At 42.5% G+C, this 12,549-nt stretch overlaps 1 protein-coding gene across 1 annotated transcript in view; it reads left to right on the top strand.

The window, feature by feature from the left end:
• The first annotated feature begins 8,631 nt into the window (after positions 1 to 8,631).
• Positions 8,632 to 12,549, top strand: part of LOC119654575 — a 361,980-nt gene continuing 358,062 nt past the window's right edge. Inside the window, exon 1 of the mRNA XM_038060030.1 lies at positions 8,632 to 9,162. The gene's annotated coding sequence lies outside the window, so the exon portion shown is untranslated. The remainder of the gene's footprint in view (positions 9,163 to 12,549) is intronic.

Below are 12,549 nucleotides of genomic sequence, written 5' to 3' on the forward strand. Positions count from 1 at the left end.
ATGCTAGAATTCAAGTGATATTAACTGAAAATTCTGGGTCTAAACGAGGTAAGATGATAAAACGCTGAAGAGTACTCCTCTCCTTCTTACCAGACTTATGGCAATTTACTTTTGTGCAAAGCCGAGTGGTAGCAATAGCCGGTGTCGGTTTATTTGTGACGGCTACCGCAATTCAGTGGACGTGTGAGCCGGTTTCTGATAGATGCTTGTTGTCGTCCGACATTGGGAGAGCTATCTTGCTGTTGGGCGTCAGATACACCGAATAACTTGACTGAGATATTCTCATTGGGCCGCCATCAAAAATGTTCATTTCTCAGATACTATGCAGGGCGTCGCCCACGGTCCGAAGGGGCGTTATAAGATCCGGTTGATTGCGGACAAAATAGCTGATCAACTTAGGTAATCAAATGCGCCTTGAAATCTACAAAGATTCCAGCGAAGTATTTGCTAATAAAATTTCGGAGTTTTTTGGACAAGGAAACGTCAATTGCCTTTGGATATGGGTTGATTTTCTAGTCACCAGTTTTAACCATCGAAAGCAGTTTTTGACTGATCTCCATAATGGTGCACACTAATCGTCAGCGATTTTGAAGGCCTCAAGAATGTTATGCGAACTGTTGCTGTCAGGGTCCTGACGGGAAGATTCCAAACCAGATGAAAAGCAGCACAATTGTATAGAGTTACGGAAAAACTTTGGTTTGCTATATAGGGGCGATACTTTTTATGTATTTATTTGATATGGAAGGTCTCCGCCAAAAGCTTCAGACACTTTTGGTACGTACCAGTAGAAAAGTACTACCCCGAAGCGAGCAAACGTAGAGAGTGAATGAATTTCCCATGCTGCTTCGCTTCGAGTACTCCCACGCCCACCTAGGCTATGTCCACCAGTTCTCACCATGTGCTTCGAGAAATTGTTGTTTTTTATATCTACATTTTTATGCACTTTATGCGTGTTGATTAATTATAATAATAATCGTTGGCACAACAACCCAATCGGATCAAGACCTTGAAGTGTGTTAGAGCATTTCATTCGAGACCATAACGGTACACTACAGGATTACAGTACCCTGTAGGAGGCAATATGGCCAACATTGCGTTCGCCAGACATTATTACCCTGATTTGACTCAGCTACTCATTCACAGCTGAGTGGACTGGTATCCGATGTCAAACCACGATACAAATTTCACTGTCACTAGTGAGATTTGAACCGCGACCTTTCGTACGATAGCCTTGTGGTCTAACCACTCAGCTATCCGGACACATATGATGATGTCTGGAATTGATTGAATTATGGATTTTTGCCTATTCTAACAAACATAAAATTAAATAAAAGTTGAGTCGAGAATAGGGGAATTGCCTGTCTTAGTTCTTATATTAAGCAGGTTGGGCATCAGTTGGGTCCGTCGATTTTGACCCTCTTTAGGATAGAGAAGTCGGGGATTCTAGGATATTTCTTAGTTAGATTTTGACCCGAAACTGCAGCGTGTAAATATATATGTATGTATATGTCAGCACGGGTTTTGGTTGTGCTATATATGATACAAAAAATTAATAAAATATTTTCTAGATTGCGTTCTTCTTTTAATTTAGTCTAGGATCAACGACAATGTACGCGATAAATCCAGCGGAGACTAGGGGCTACCCGTACAAGTATATAAGCCAGAGAAGCTAGTAAAACCTAAAATGTGGTGCTAACTTTGGGGAAGAGGTCCTAAGGTGCATGGAGCCAGTAGATGACAATGTAGCCGGTAGTCCTTTGTGCATTAGCAATCCGGTAGGATTGAGGAAGTCACTGTTCTCATACATAAGAGTTTGAAAATCCTCAACACGAACTATTACCACCCTCCTAACAAGGTAGTTGGCCAGCTAATATATTATTCTAATATTGCAACAAAAATGGACCACAAGTACTAGCATTAAGAAGAGCAGTCACAGGGACGACTACACAGCGGTACTAGCTTAGGAGGAACATTAGTAAATAAACTTCAATCGATTGACGAGAAAACGAGAGAATTGAATGATCTAACGTACTCCGATTGGGAAACGTCAAATAGACATTTTAAACCAACACAGCTGCAAAGACAGCAAAAAGTGAACGAAATTAGGAACGTCACCGAAAAATTTAGAGTAGATTTACTGGGATTTCATCAATTCTCTCTCTTACTCTCAAGACTAAAAATAGTTCCACAAAAGACGTAGGTTCAGCTCAGAATAGTTTTAGTGGGAGTAACCGTATTCAAGGTTTCCACGATATAACCATGGCTACTAGTATAGAGCAACGATCTTTCCAAATGTGTAATAGGGGCAACTTTGTTGAATCGATCAATTTGATTAGCCAGTGAATTCCCATATTTTCCCAAGGACAATCCCCAACGTGCCATTATGAGCTAGGGTATGTATGGCCTTGTTTAACACCGAGCCAACCAACAATATTCAATCAATTATTGCCCATTCGACTTAGTGGTAAGGTCTATCAGTTAACAGCCGGCCGTCAACCTTTGAGAAGCCGCGAAGTAACTGGCTAAAAATTATCTAGGGCGCGAAACATATCAGGACCTAGTAAATAAATTGTGTACTATGAAACAATCTCCTTTAGAACCTTCAATAACTTTTCTGTCTAGACCGCGACAAAAGTTTAGCGACTAGCCACAAACATACACAGTTTGAAGATTTTGCGATTGGTACATCGAAAAGTGTGGTAAATAACCCACATGTATGTCAATATCTGCTCACCGTTGATGCTAGAACACTCGAAGGTGTAACACTCCGGGCTCTGGACATGGAAAAGCATTAACAGTCGGCTTTCCACAGCATAAATACCGCGCAAAACATCTATCTAACCAGTTTTGCACCTGGTATGCAAAGTCCATTAAATGTCCAACCCAACAATGGCCACTCGAACTTGACAAATTTCTAAGTAGGAGATATAATATTTTGCAGGCATGAAATAATAAGTCCAACAGAGTCAAAAGGGGCCGCACAAATATAACATGTGCTTTTTATCACCAAAAAGGGGCATAAATACGATATATGTTTCAAGCGGAAAAGCACACCATATATAATAAGTACAATAGTCATATTCAAGCTTGTCGTATGCAAAATAGTGGCTCTAGAAATAACAGAGCATAGAGAATGCAACAGGACAACCAACCCGAGCCAGTAGAGACTAGACCTTCGACAGAGAGAAGGAGTTGTTATTTCTGCGGACGTTTAGAACATTTGGCGAATGATTTCCAACTGAATGCAAAATAGGAATCCCGACGCCAGGGAAACTCCCAATGGTCCGGTTAAAATCCATAAATCCGACCAAAAAAAGTAGCATAGGAGGGTATACCCGTGTATCGCGTAAGACAATTTCAACGGTCCGGTCGGCGACATGGAAGCAGAAGTGAGTATAATAAAGGAGGAACCACAAAACATGAGAGTAAGTTGCTCTTAATTTGGTCCGGGGAAGATGGGATTGCAAGAATCCGAATACATAACTACTCATAGCTCTCAAGTGGGCCAGTGGATTCCTTATAAGGAATTGAAGACACGCTTAGTGTTATTAGAAAGTTGTATAGGGCATCAGGAGGCCAATGAGAGAGCTGACTAGCCAGAGAAAAGAGGCGGAATGACAATGAACAAGTACAGAGATACATGAGAACACAATACAACGGAGATAAAATTAAAAGTGCCAGTGAAAATATCACCACGCATTCAAGCGTCGGTCAGGGCACCAGTAGACTTGTCAAAAAATAGCCTCAGTCTAGCACAAGAGATAAGTAGCGAAATTGGAAATAGTTTATTATCCGGACAAATCGGAGAAGTAGCCGTACCAGTCGTCAACAGCTCAGAGACTGAATTTGATTAAAAAATGTATTGTTAGTAACTGAGCCACTTGAGGGGTGTCAGGTATACAGATTCGAAAACGGGGACCATAGATGCAGTGATGACCCTGTAGTCCACCTTGATCAACTATTCACAGCCTATGGCCTCCAAGAGAACGCAGAAACAGTAAGGTTGAACCTGCAAGAAACCGAGTAGAAGTTAGGGGAACAGTTGAGTAAAGAGGAGGAAATTTTTGTTAGAGAATTATGTAACGAATATACAACCTATTCCACTTGAAGAGAGATAAGTTAACCTGTACAAGGGACATCAAATTCCCTTGGTGCAGAATCGGGCACTTATTAACCAAAAACGTTATTAACTGCCGCAGGTATATCGGCAGGTCATAGACGACCGATTGGGCGAATTGTTAGAAAATGGAATAGTCCAACCAAGTAAAAGCCCGAGGAATTCACCACTGTTGGTGGATTCGGAAAAATCCAGGCCTAACGGAGGAAAGAAAGGGAGAGTGGTGGTTTATTTCCGTAAACTAAATGAGAAAACCATAGCGGACTCCTCTCCGCTTCCTCGAACAGAGGAGATAGTGGACCGGTTAGGATATTCACGGTATTTCTCCACATTGGAACTAGCTAGCGGATACGATCAAGTATTAGTGCACCCCAAAGATCGTCCCAAGACCAATTCCAGTACAGATTACGGGCATTACGAGTTTAAACGTATGCCGCTGAGTGAGAGTCTGTTGACGAATACTGAGCCTTTAGTTTTATCTTTACCGCAGATGAAATTGTTGTCACCTGTCGAAAGTACAGGGTGCGGCAGCATAACTTCCTTTTTTCAAAACTCAATAAAAACTATTGTATGCATCGGAAAATATTTATTTATTTTTTATAATGTAGGTACATGTCTAAAGTTTTTATTTACATTGTTTTGAAGATCAAATCTGTTAGGTGACGTCCCCCATTCTCCATACATTGCGTAAACCGATTTCTGGCGTTTGTCATGACTCTTGTTAGCATAGCAGGTGTTATGTTGGCAATTTCTTCTTGGATGTTGGTCTTCAAATCTTGTAGGGTTCTTGGACGGTTCACATAAACACGGGATTTCAAAAAACCCCATAGAAAAAAATCGCAAGGGGCAGATCGGGAGAGCGTGCCGGCCATTCCAAATCGCCTCTAATTGAGATAAGGCGCTCTGGAAAGTGTTCTCTCAAAACAGCCATCGATGCTCTTGAAGTGTGTGCTGTTGCACCGTCTTGTTGGAACCAAGTGTCCCCCAAATCCAAATTTTCTAGCCGTGGGAAAAACAATTCTGTAGCATGTTTACATACCGGTCCGAATTCACTGTCACTGTAACCTCATTTTCCTCAAAAAACCAGGGACCAATAATTCCAGCTGAGGAAATTGCACACCACACTGTGACTTTGGGTGAATGCAAAGGCTTTTGATGCAATTCTCGAGGGTTGGTGTCAGCCCAGTAGCGCATGTTTTGTTTGTTAACCGACCCACACAAATGAAAATGGGCTTCATCGCTAAAAAAAACAATAGCACCCTCGGGAACGACATCAAGAAGAAGCTCACACGCGTTCATCCGAAAATTGAAGTCACGTTCTGAAAGTTCCTGCACTATCGCCATCTTATAGGGATGAAAATGAAGATCATCACGGTGAATTCTTCTCACAGAACGATCGGATAGTGCAAGGGCAGATGCGTGTTTGCACGCAGAACGCCGTGGCGATCGCAACATTGACGCTCTCACTGCTTCAATGTTCTCAGGTGCTCTAACGAGCCGAGGGACTCCAGTTCTTCCTTTTGTCGCACTTGCAGTTTGTCTGAATCTAGTGACCCATGTAACAATTGATTTGCGGTTTGGGACGGGAGCCAACGGGGCTAAATTAAAGCGATTCCGAAATGCACGCTCTGTTGCAATAACCGAACATCCGCTTGAAAAGTAAACCTCAACGGCAAAGGCACGCTCCTTACTATTCCAACGCATGATGGCGACTGAACCGTGTCGGGACAAAACTTTACAGTATCCCCTCTTGAACGAGACCACTAGCGCTCCGCTATGACATCAACTAACTGAGTGGCGGGCATTTTAAAAAAAAGGAAGTTATGCTGCCGCACCCTGTGTATCGTAAGACCTATCTGACTGCGGAAACGTGGAGGCGGATGAATGAAAGCAAGGAGCTGGGAGCTGTGACCAGACACATCACGCCCGCCATCACTCGCAGCGGTCAAGTCAGTTTTCAACCACCGCTTCCACGATTGCGCAGTCATCCAAATCTCATGACAACCCTTCGGGACGTGGCCAACAATCTGTGCAGTATCCGAAAAAACAGCAATTTTTATAGTGGTTCAATGCTTATGGATATTCTCAAGTGGGTTATTCAGTATATTTTCCCGCTAATCAGCGACATAGCCCTCCCGCTGTCGAGCGATGACTGCATCATACAAGTGATTGATGTTGAACTAGGGGGGTTGCAACTCCCCAACCTTGCGAAAAGTAGTAGACTTTACACGCCAGCGAACGTAAGCGGCAGTGTTGAGGGCCTTTTTTCGTACATCAGTCAGGCAATTCCTAATTCTACTGCTGATTACTCGTACGGTGTCTGCCAGTTAAAACTTGAACTTATGCCAGGTTAGTGCTCGAACAATGTACCACCAATGACGAGCGGTGGAAGCTCTAGAAATCTAAAAATCTCCCACCATTATCGTCGCAGTCGCTAATACCCTGTTCAACCATTACCTCCCTTAAACTGCGAGTAATTGTTCTTAGAAAGCATCCTTCTCATCTATATCGGAAGTCTTCGTTGGTGCATAGCACAGTACAATTGTGTGCTAGACCCGGGATGTCCAACTTATATTGTTGGAATTCCGGCTCGAGTTGAAGAAAGCGAGGATTCGTAGTCTGTTTTTGATAACCAACGGACCTAGCGGTGAGGTCAGCTTTTATCCGGTGCGGTGTTTATGTTTTGGTGGCAATAAAGTTTCAAAATTTGCAGGTTGCTATCGCACACATTTCTGTCCCTTTCAGTTGCCTCTTACGACAAGCAGGAAAGACTTGGAGTGCATTCAGGACAAAGTGGGTTGAGTTAAATGAATGCGGATTTCGTCATTCAAAGTTTTCCTCTCAATCGTTTCAATAGGATTGCATGAGATATTCCATTCTACGCACATTTGAATCCATAGTTCCTTCCTTTATTTTTAGTGATCCTATCAAGGACTCCATTGAGGTATCATTAATTTGGAAATGTAAGGCACAATTTGTTATATTGTCCAAAACTATCCATCGCAGAGATGTGGATTTTCCCGAGGAATTATGAGGTTCAGTTCAGTTGCAGTTCATGCCGTATCTAAACTTTCAGTGTTCAGATGGTCTCCGGTTAGTTATTCTTATTATATTATGCACCTAATGCCATATATTTAGTCTCTTCCTGATGAAAGAAGAGTTCTCCCAGTATATACGCGTTAATGTACAACAGACGGGATTAAATCTATGCTTCGCAAAATGCGTCGCATCACAGAGCAGAATTGATTTGAATTCAGTCTAGCAATTACCCATCGAGTTAAATTTGCTTAGAATCTATCTCATGCTGCAATACTATCAATTATCCAAATCACGCAACAGTAACGTTACAAAAGCATTCTACAGATTTTTGATTGAACAAGACTAGATCTCCCATAGTATCTACTTGTATGTACGTGCACCGTTTAAGTGGTTTCAATTTTAAACCGTAACAATTCTCTTTTCTTGTAAATTTTAAATCCAATAAGCACTAGAACTTCTCCGCCACGCGAAGACTGCTCAGCAGAACTCAATCCAGTGCTGAATCAGCACTTAAAACACCACCGCCGCTGGTAGCTTTGCACCTGCCCTATCTTAAGAAGCTAACCGGCAACGCGAAACACTGACCTACTGACAAAGCAATAACTCCTCCTTTTGTTATGGTGTTTTTTCTATTGTTACTACTATTCTGCGTCTTCGGCAATAAATTGGATAATGAGTGGTTTGGAGAGGAGAGTTTTGGATGTTCGCGTCTGTGTCATCGTAAGGTTTTATCAATGGCCATCGGACACAGGTAGTCATGAGCATCATCGACGTGTGCTGGCGAATTCAGCAATTAAGATCAAATATTGTAATCCGTGGTTTGAACTTCGGTTCTAAGCATATCTCATGTGAGAATTGATGCTAGATAATTTAGTGGATTTTAACTGCGGACTACCTCCGATAACTATGGACTCCATTATTGTAAATTACATGGAAAACAAAGCGTTTTCACTTTTTTGCAGATGAACCACTTACGTCCCCATTTGTTTTTCAGGATAAGAGCCTGAGAAGACATTTTCAAGATGTGGAGGGACGCTGATATCGCGATCTTATACTGAAGTTCTCAGTGGCTTATATCAGTAAGAAATAGAAATTTGATGCTTCTCTTTTGTGCAGCGGCGCGATAGTCCTACCAACCAAAGATTCTTTGTAATTTCCACTTTCTTAAATTGAGCCTCTACTTTGCCATGGAGATCCAATGGGGTTGACAATTTCATTGCTCATCATAAAACACCGGGTCCGAATGCAGTGCGCCAAGATAATCCCCAATCGATAAACTGTAGCTTAAGCACATGGAAAGAAAGTAACCGCGCTCGTACTAGCATTTTACCTTGGCGTCTTGTGAGGAAAACCTGAATGAATTGGACCTGCTCAGTGGCTTGGAGAGGCTACGTCTGGCTCATTTCCAAAGAAAAGCATCGGTTGGCACCTGAGGCCGTTGATGGTTGCAATCATTTCGTATCGCGGCTCTGTAGCGGTCATTTCGCGGCATAGAAAGCATTCGCGTGAATAGAATCGCGGTCGGCTGATTATCCAAAATCATAACAGAAAGAAATTATCAGATTTACTTCGGCAACGCGATCAACTTCGCTAATTCAAAGCAATTTCTTCGGGTTCATTGTAATAAAGGAAAATCGATTTTGTCTGGATATTTTCTGTTGTTTTTGTCATTCTTCAAGTTCCGTGAGTGAATCTCTTTCAATTTATTGGGAATTAACCTGGTCGGGCTAGATTTATGATTTTCAATTTTGAATTTGAAAATTGAGAAGAAAGCGCGGTTTGTTTTGAAAAATAAATTGGTGCAGTGATTGGAGTGCTAGTTCGGTGCATCAAGAAACTTCGGGGAAGCAATCAAGTGGTTAAAAAAATTGCCCCAAGGAAACATTCTCAGATTATCTAGTTTTGGATGTAAACAGCTGATTTTGGATTAACGAAGAAAGAACCTGGAAGCAGTTGGTGCTGTATTTGGGTTTCAAGAACGCCTTCAAACTTTCAAGATATTTCAGGTAATTTATCAGTAATATTATCTATAATAGATTTTCTGCTGCATTTTGAAAAATATTTCAAACGATGGGGAGGGGGATTAGTACCTTATTTTCTTCCATCTAAATAGATGCGAAAATTTTGAAAATCTCATCATGATGAGATCATACATCAAGTTTAATGAGTTACAATTAAAAGAAAAGGTATGTACAAGAAATTACTATGATTTAATAGGACAACGCGATGGTATGCCTTCCTGAACTAAAGATTCACCGCCAGTACTTAAAATGGAGTGAAAAATTCATATATGTGATATTGAATCACAATGACACAACTGGGTTCCAAATTTAACAGGGTACTTTCTTTTTTGGGTATATGCAGGTGAAATGGACTTCTACCTCAGATAGACTACCGACTAAAATATCCCCTGGTACGTTTAGGACTCTAACACGGAACAGTTTGACAAATTACCTCAGGCGAGGCATATTCAGGATAGGAGGAACCTCAACTACCTGGCGACTCTAAACAAAAACGACTAACGGTTTCGTCCAGGGCAGAGGCGCAAATGCTGCCTCACCTCTGCCCTGAGAGCAGCGTCACCGAAAGTGGAAACAGGTGGAAAAACGCAAAGACCTTCGTCTTTGGACATTTCCTTACTGAGGGAGGCAGTTTATACTTCGAAACCATAAAAATGGACGAACTGAGCCGCACTCATCAGAAAATTGCATCTTCTGGATAAGAGGCCTTTGATGTTGGACAAATCGAAAAAATTCTAACCGCAGCCTTGTTTGCGATATTGCGAACCTGCTCGAAGAAATTCATCTTCGTGTCTATCATGATGCCGAGGTATTTCATCAGCAGTTTTGACAAAGCCATGACTTCATCAACCGCCATTAGGAATCCTCTGCTTGCTCAGGAGAGTGGCTTCGGTTTTACCTAGGACTAGGGATCCATCGGTTTTCTAGCTCGCCCCATCGCCATCCACAGTGTGGGCCGTGCCCCAAAATCATCCGCGCATCCCATCAAATGCGATTCATCAGGCATCTCAAATCGTAGCAGTCCATCGTATGAGGCCTTGTAAAGGTCCGGAGCCACCTTGAGATGTGGTTTTCATTTCCTCCCGGGTCTCGTGGAGCAGTGCATAGATCTTTAAATAGACCGTTAATTCCCGCAATAGGTAGCCTGGAGTATAGAATCGATTGAAGCGCCTCAAGTACGTGGTACCACCTTCCAGAATTGAAAACATTTCCTACGTCTAAGGTCACAAGGAGCACCACTCATCGACAGTGGCAATTGTGTGCCTAAGCCAGTTTCGCCGCTCGGACCATTGCCTTAATCCCATCAATTGTGGATCGCCCCTCTCTGAAAACATATTGTGTTGGTGAGTAGCCTTACGCGTATTGCGTCAGTCACTCTTAGATTGACGAGTTTCTCAAGCAGTTTTCCCGCTGTGTCTAACATACAGAAAGGACGAAGGTGGGAACTGTGAACGCTCACGCATATAGTGAATTACATCTACGTCGAATTTAAGGGGAGGTCCCCATACATGCGAAAGGGGGGCGTACATTTTTTTTCATCAAATATACTCATGTCATTAGTAATTTTCAAGGCCGGTCTTAGTTTTACCATTTGTTCGAAAGATAGGAAGTGCGCGGGGTTGAAAGTGATCATTTCTTTATGGGACCCATTCTCAGAAACTCCTTAACCGAAAAATCTGAAAAAAAATCAAGAGGCTGCCACTGTATGGTGCCTAGGCTTCGAAATACCCTCCATACCGATACCTGTTCAAATAAACTTAATAATAGTGCATAACTATAATTTTTAGTAATTGGCAGGGAAACCCCCCTAAGTTAATGCTAGAATCATGAAACTGCAGCAGTATAGGCTACAGCATAGAGCATGATCTTACCAAATTTAGTGAAAATACTACTAACAAAATTATAATAGGTCAAAACTGTTGCTTCTGTGCAAATTCAAGACTTTGAATGTCAATGTCACTTGAAAGTGGATATTTTCACATACTGTCACGTACTGTCCGCCTGTTTTTTTTTCGGCGGAGTTGCTTTTGAGATGAGGGTCACCTCATCTTGACCTCTTGTACGCTAGTTATCTGCCGAAGTATGAGTTAGTTCCTTCGTAGACTTGGAATTTCAGACATCTAACAGTAAACAAGTATAGATAAACGCAACTAGGCACAATGCTGGAGTGCTATTGATATTTAGGACAATAAGTCCTGTCTTGGGGGCCAATTTCATAATTTGTGTGCTTCAGAATCTGATTGAGGCAGGACCCATTCGAGGACCCAGGCGTTAGACTCTCCTCCGACTAGAGCTCTTCCTTCCGTGTTTCTAATCTCGACCTGCAAGACGTCGAGCCTATTCCGAAAAGCGGGCATAGATTCGTTCAGTGAAAAGTCACTTCTGCACGACGAACCCAAACGCTAGTTAATCGTATCTCTTATCGAAAAAGCAGCAGTGCCAGATATATCGGCATATCATGTTGGTGCGCTTCTATTTCGGTACTGCTCGCTGAGAGGCAACAAGCCAACCCTTGTTTCTTACACCATCAGCCCCATCAAGTTGTGAGCAGTTGTATCCTAATGCATGTTTGCTTGCAGGAGGAGGCCCAGCAGTTCTCCCATCTCCATTATGCCATTTTGACATCCATAGATATGTCTCGCTGGACAATGGTACCAACCTTCATTTGCAGTAAGTCTACCCCGCATTTCTTAAGTAGCCTTTCCTCCTCTATCCTTTCCTTACGAATGGAGTCTGCCCCGCTCCCTCCCCCCCCCCCCCCCGCCCTTCAGTGGCTTGCGTTTCCGTTTTTTTCCGACAACGATATGTTACGCACTTCAGAGTTTGCCATCCTTTCTGGTGGGCTTTTTTGGAGACCTTGATGACGACGGTGTCTTTCCGTTTTGGGCGAGAGAACTTTTTCCCTCCAGGGTGTCACTCCTTTTTTCGCTACTAATCACCTTCGGCGTTGGTACAATGGGCCTTTAAACTAATTGGAGGATCGTAACTTCGGGCTTCTTGGAAAGGAATTTGTAGTAGAATCTCCCATTTTAGTTGCCGGAGGCAGTGAGCGTGTGATGATGTCATTACAGTTTGTCCCAGTCCCAGCGGCAATCCGGTATCTCCGCTAGAAAGTGCAGTTGCCCTAAATGATCTCTGTGATTGTCTATGAGTGGGTCAAACCAAATCCTTACTGGAGTTTATGTCCAGAGCCAAGATCATGTCCAAGAAGAGTTCATCTCAAAGGAGTCTCACTACCAACCTAATGATGACTTAGCTTTGAATGAACTTGCAGTCCTGCTAAGATTATTATCGGGGCAGAGGCAGCAGCTGCAGCATTCCCTGTAGTAAGTTAGTAGAATGTCACAACTCTCAGCTCATGTGCAACTTATT

The sequence above is a fragment of the Hermetia illucens genome, chromosome 4, assembly GCF_905115235.1.
Source record: "Hermetia illucens chromosome 4, iHerIll2.2.curated.20191125, whole genome shotgun sequence".
Classification (NCBI taxonomy): Eukaryota; Metazoa; Arthropoda; class Insecta; order Diptera; family Stratiomyidae; genus Hermetia; species Hermetia illucens.